This window comes from Physeter macrocephalus, chromosome 8, assembly GCF_002837175.3.
Source record: "Physeter macrocephalus isolate SW-GA chromosome 8, ASM283717v5, whole genome shotgun sequence".
Classification (NCBI taxonomy): Eukaryota; Metazoa; Chordata; class Mammalia; order Artiodactyla; family Physeteridae; genus Physeter; species Physeter macrocephalus.
Window position 1 is genome coordinate 87,690,468 of NC_041221.1, and position 5,942 is coordinate 87,696,409.

The window sequence follows — 5,942 nt, forward strand, 5'->3', positions numbered from 1 at the left end:
GATTCACTTTGTTGTAAAGCAGAAACTAACACACCATTGTAAAGCAATTATACTCCAATAAAGATGTTAAAAAAAAAAGAAATGTGATTCAAGACAGTCACAGTGCTCTTCAACATGTTTTCTTCTTTCCTTGATCATTTTTAAACTGGTAACTTACATTTGAAGTGACTTTGAGAATGATTTTTTTTCTTTCTTCATACAAAAAAGGAAGGGGGAGGGGAGAACATTCCCAAGCTTGTGCTATGAAGTCCTTTTGGAACAAACCTATTTTCTCAGTTAAGTGGTAATCAATATTGCTGTCAACCAAATTATCTTTGCAGTGAGACATAAAGTATATCTTTGTGTTTCCTAAAAATTAAAAAAGCCCTATATTAACCCTCTTAGGTTATGACATGGGCAAAATTATCAATAAAATCATAGCCTTTATGCAAAAGCCTCCAAGCTCTCTCAGAACCTTCCTGCCACCACATTAGGACCTCACTGTTCCAGCCTCCGGGGCCCATCCCATCCTTCCAGCCTGCGACCAGCAGCAGAGAAAAACTAATTACATACCATCTTCTTGCCCCGTACACACTTTGAAGTGAGCTAACAGTGAGGGAAATGGTGCACATCCAGGCCAGTCAGTGTGGCAGTCAAATCGGTGCCAAGTTCTGGAAGGTGATCAGTGATGAACATGGCATCGACCCCACCAGCACCTATCATGGGACTAGCAACCTGCAGCTGGACTGCATCTCCATGTACTACAGTGAAGCCACAGGTGGCAAATTTGTTCCTCATGCTATCTTGGTGGATCTAGAACCAGGGACCATGGACTCTGTTCACTCAGGTCCTTTAGGTCAGATCTTCAGACCAGACAACTTTGTTTTTAGTCAGTCTGAGGCAAGCAACAACTGGGCCAAGGGCCACTATACAGAGGGGGCCAAGCTGGTTGACTCGGTCCTGGATGTGGTTCAGAAGGAGGCCAAGAGCTGTGACTGCCTGCAGGACTTCCAGCTGACCCATTCGCTGGGAGGGGGCATGGGTTCTGGAATGGGCACCTTGCTCATCAGCAAGACCTGTAAAGAATATCCTGAGCACATCCTGAACACCTTCAGTGTGGTGCCCTCACCCAAAGCGTCCGACACTGTGGTTGAGCCCTACAACGCCACCCTCTCTGTCCATGAGCTGGTGGAGAACACTGATGACACTTACTGCATTGGCAACAAAGCCCTTTACGACATCTGTTTCTCACCCTCAAGCTGACCATGCCAACCTACAGGGACCTGAACCACCTCGTCTCAGCCACCATGAGTGGTGTCACCACCTGCCTCTGCTTCCCTGGCCAGCTCAATGCTGACCTCCACAAGCTAGCAGTCAACATGGTGCCCTTCCCACGTCTCCACATCTTCCTGCCTGGCTTTGCCCCTCTAACCAGCCGTGGAAGCCAGTAATATCAGGCCCTCCCTGTGCCCGAGCTCACCCAGCAGGTCTTAGATGCCAAGAACATGATGGCTGCCTGTAACCCCCGCCATGACCAGTAACTCACTTTGGCTGCTGTCTTCCGTGGATGGATGTCCATGAAGGAGGTGCATGAGCAGATGTGCAACGTGCAGAACAAGAACAGCGGTTACTTCATGGAACGGATTCCCAGCAACATCAAGACGGCCGTCTGCGACATCCCACCACATGGCCTCATGATGGCGGTCACCTTCACTGGCCACAGCACTGCCATCCAGGAGCTGTTTAAGTGCATCTCAGAGGGGTTCACTGCCATATTCCGCCAGAAGGCCTTCCTCCACTGGTACACAGGTGAGGGCGTGGACGAGATGGAGTTCACCGAGGCTGAGAGCAACATGAACGACCTCGTCTCCAAGTACCAGCAGTCCCAGGATGCCACTGCAGAAGAGGAGGAGGATTTCAGTGAGGAGGCCGAAGAGGAGGCCTAAGGCCGAGTCCCCATGACTGCAGGCTTCTCAGTTCCCTCCACCTTCTTCCTCAACTGCCCCTTTCTTCTCCCTCAGAATTTGTGTTTTCTGCCTCTATCTTGTTTTTTCTTTTTGGTGGTGGGGGGCGGTTCTAGAACACTGCCTGGTATATGATATGCGCTCAATAAATATTTGTTGTTTGTTGAATGTCTCCTCTCTCTTTCCACTCTGGGGAACCTAGATTTCTGCCATTCTGGGTAACCCTATATTTCCTTCTCATGCCCACTCCTCCTACCCATCCAGTTAACATTTCCCTCTCTGCTTTTCAGATAACTCTCCAAGAAGGCAAAAATAAATGGGAATTGAAAACAAAAACAAACCAACAAACAAAAACAAAAGCCTCCAAGACCTCCTGAATTGAACAATTCTGACCCTCCCTGGGCATGGCTCTGCCATTGGATTACGAATCTTTTTAAGCTGCAGTGTTTTATATAAAATAAATACATTTTATTTAAATATATTTTTACACAAATGGAATTTCTATATTTCAAGGTAGAATTGTATGTAATTATGTAATTTGGTCAGTTGGATTCAGTTCAGTTTATCTTCATACCATAATATTAAAGGGTATAGAGATATAATAGTTCTAACACTCTTAGAAAGCTTTAAAAACTGCTAGGATGGGGGAGGAGCTTCCAGATGGCGGAAGAGTAAGACGTGGAGATCACCTCCCTCCCCAAAAATACATCAGAAATACATCTACATGTGGAACAACTCCTATAGAACACCTACTGAACGCTGGCAGAAGACCTCAGACCTCCCAAAAGGCAAGAAACTCCCCACGTACCTGGTAGGGCAAAAGAAAAAAGAAAAAACAGAGACAAAAGAATAGGGACGGGACCTGCACCAGTGGGAGGGAGCCGTGAAGGAGGAAAGGTTTCCACACACTAGAAGCCCCTTCGCGGGCAGAGACTGCGGATGGCAGAGGGGGAAGCTTCAGAGCCACGGAGGAGAGCGCAGCAACAGGGTGTGGGGGGCAAAGTGGAGAGATTCCCGCAGAGAGGATCGGTGCCGACCAGCACTCACCAGCCCGAGAGGCTTGTCTGCTCACCCGCCGGGGCGGGGGGCGGCTGGGAGCTGAGGCTCGGGCTTCGGTCGGATCGCAGGGAGAGGACTGGGGTTGGCTGCATGAACACAGCCTGAAGGGGTTAGTGCGCCCCGGCTAGCCGAGAGGGAGTCCGGGAAAACGTCTGGACCTGCTGAAGAGGCAAGAGACTTTTCCTTGCCTCTTCGCTTCCTGGTGCGCGAGGAGAGCGGATTAAGAGTGCCGCTTAAAGGAGCTCCAGAGACGGACGCGAGCCGCGGCTATCAGCGTGGACCCAGAGATGGGAATGAGACACTAAGGTTGCTGCTGCCGCCACAAAGAAGCCTGTGTGCGAGCACAGGTCGCTGTCCACACCTCCCCTCCCGGGAGCCTGTGCAACCCGCCACTGCCAGGGTCCCGTGATCCAGGGACAACTTCCCCGGGAGAACGCACGGCGCGCCTCAGGCTGGTGCAACGTCACGCTGACCTCTGCCGCCGCAGGCTCGCCCCGCATCCGTACCTCTCCCGCCCCCCGTCCTGAGTGAGCCAGAGCCCCCGAATCAGCTGCTTCCTTAACCCCGTCCTGTCTGAGTGAAGAACAGACTCCCTCAGGCGACCTACACGCAGAGGCGGGTCCAAATCCAAAGCTGAATCCCGGGAGCTGTGCGAACAAAGAAGAGAAAGGGAAATTTCTCTCAGCAGCCTCAGGAGCGGCGGATTAAACCTCCACAATCAACTTGATGTACCCTGCATCTGTGGAATACCTGAATAGACAACGAATCATCCCAAATTGAGGAGGTGGATTTTGGGAGCAACGACATATATATATTTTTTCCCTTTTTCTCTTTTTTGTGTTTGTGTATGCTTCTGCGTGTGATTTTATCTGTATAGCTTCACTTTTACCATTTGTCCTAGGGTTCTGTCTGTCCATTTTTTTTATTACTTAAAAAAATTCTTTTTTCTTAATAATTTTTTATTTCTTATTTTAATAACTTTATTTTACTTTATTTTCAACTTCCCCGGGAGAACGCACGGCGCGCCTCAGGTTGGTGCAACGTCACGCTGACCTCTGCCGCCGCAGGCTCGCCCCGCATCCGTACCTCTCCCGCCCCCCATCTTTCTTTCTTTCTTTCTTTCTTTCTTTCCTCCCTTTTATTCTGAGCCATGTGGAGGACAGGCTCTTGATGCTCCAGCCAGGTGACAGGGCTGTGCCACTGAGGTGGGAGAGCCAAGTTCAGGACACTAGTCAACGAGAGACCTCCCAGATCCACGTAATATCAAATGGTGAAAATCTCCTAGAGATCTCCATTTGAACGCCAAGACCCAGCTCCACTCAACGACCAGCAAACTATAGTGCAGGACACCCTATGCCCAACAACTAGCAAGACAGGAAGACAACCACATCCACTAGCACAGAGGCTGCCTAAAATCATAATAAGGCCACAGACACCCCAAAACACACCACCAGACATGGACCTGCCCACCAGAAAGACAAGATCCAGCCTCATCCACCAGAATGACAAGATCCAGCCTCATCCACCAGAACACAGGCACTAGTCCCCTCCACCAGGAAGCCTACACAACCCACTGAACCAACCTTAGCCACTGGGGAAAGACACCAGAAACTATAGGAAATACGAACCTGCAGCCTGTGAAAAGGAGACCCCAAAAACAGTAAGTTAAGCAAAATGAGAAGACAGAGAAGCAGACCAGCAAACTATAGTGCAGGACACCCTATGCCCAACAACTAGCAAGACAGGAAGACAACCACATCCACTAGCACAGAGGCTGCCTAAAATCATAATAAGGCCACAGACACCCCAAAACACACCACCAGACATGGACCTGCCCACCAGAAAGACAAGATCCAGCCTCATCCACCAGAATGACAAGATCCAGCCTCATCCACCAGAACACAGGCACTAGTCCCCTCCACCAGGAAGCCTACACAACCCACTGAACCAACCTTAGCCACTGGGGAAAGACACCAGAAACTATAGGAAATACGAACCTGCAGCCTGTGAAAAGGAGACCCCAAAAACAGTAAGTTAAGCAAAATGAGAAGACAGAGAAACACACAGCAGATGAAGGATCAAGATAAAAACCTACCTGACCTAACAAATGAAGAGGAAATAGGCAGTCTACCTGAAAAAAAATTCAGAATAATGATACTAAAGATGATCCAAAATCTTGGAAATAGAACGGAGAAGATACAAGAAACGTTTAACAAGGACCTAGAAGAACTAAAGAGCAAACAAACAGAGATGAACAATGCAATAAATGAAATTTAAAATTCTCTACAAGGGATCAATAGCAGAAATAACTGAGGTAGAAGAACGGATAAGTACCTGGAAGATAAAATAGTGGAAATAACTACTGCAGAGCAGAATAAAGAAAAAAGAATGAAAAGAATTGAGGACAGTCTCAGAGACCTCTGGGACATTAAATGCACCAACATTCAAATTATAGGGGTCCCAGAAGAAGAAGAGAAAAAGAGAGGGACTGAGAAAATATTTGAAGAGATTATAGTTGAAAACTTCCCTAATTTGGGAAAGGAAATAGTTAATCAAGTCCAGGAAGCACAGAGAGTCCCATACAGGATAAATCCAAGGAGAAACACACAAAGACACATATTAATCAGACTATCAAAAATTAAATACAAACAAAAAATATGAAAAGCATCAAGGGAAAAACAACAAGTAACACATAAGGGAATCCCATTAAGGTTAACAGCTGATCTTTCAGCAGAAACTCTGCAAGCCAGAAGGGAGTGGCAGGACATATCTAAAGTGATGAAAGGGAAACACCTACAACCAAGACTACTCTACCCAGCAAGGATCTCATTCAGATTTGACAGAGAAATTAAAAGCTTTACAGACAAGCAAAAGCTAAGAGAATTCAGCACCACCAAACCAGCTTTACAACAAATGCTAAAGGAACTTCTCTAGGCAGGA

The 5,942-nt window shown here is 47.7% G+C and overlaps 1 pseudogene; it reads left to right on the forward strand.

The window, feature by feature from the left end:
• The first annotated feature begins 597 nt into the window (after positions 1–597).
• LOC102974320 (tubulin beta chain-like) lies at positions 598–1,925 on the forward strand (annotated as a pseudogene).
• Positions 1,926–5,942: the final 4,017 nt, after the last annotated feature.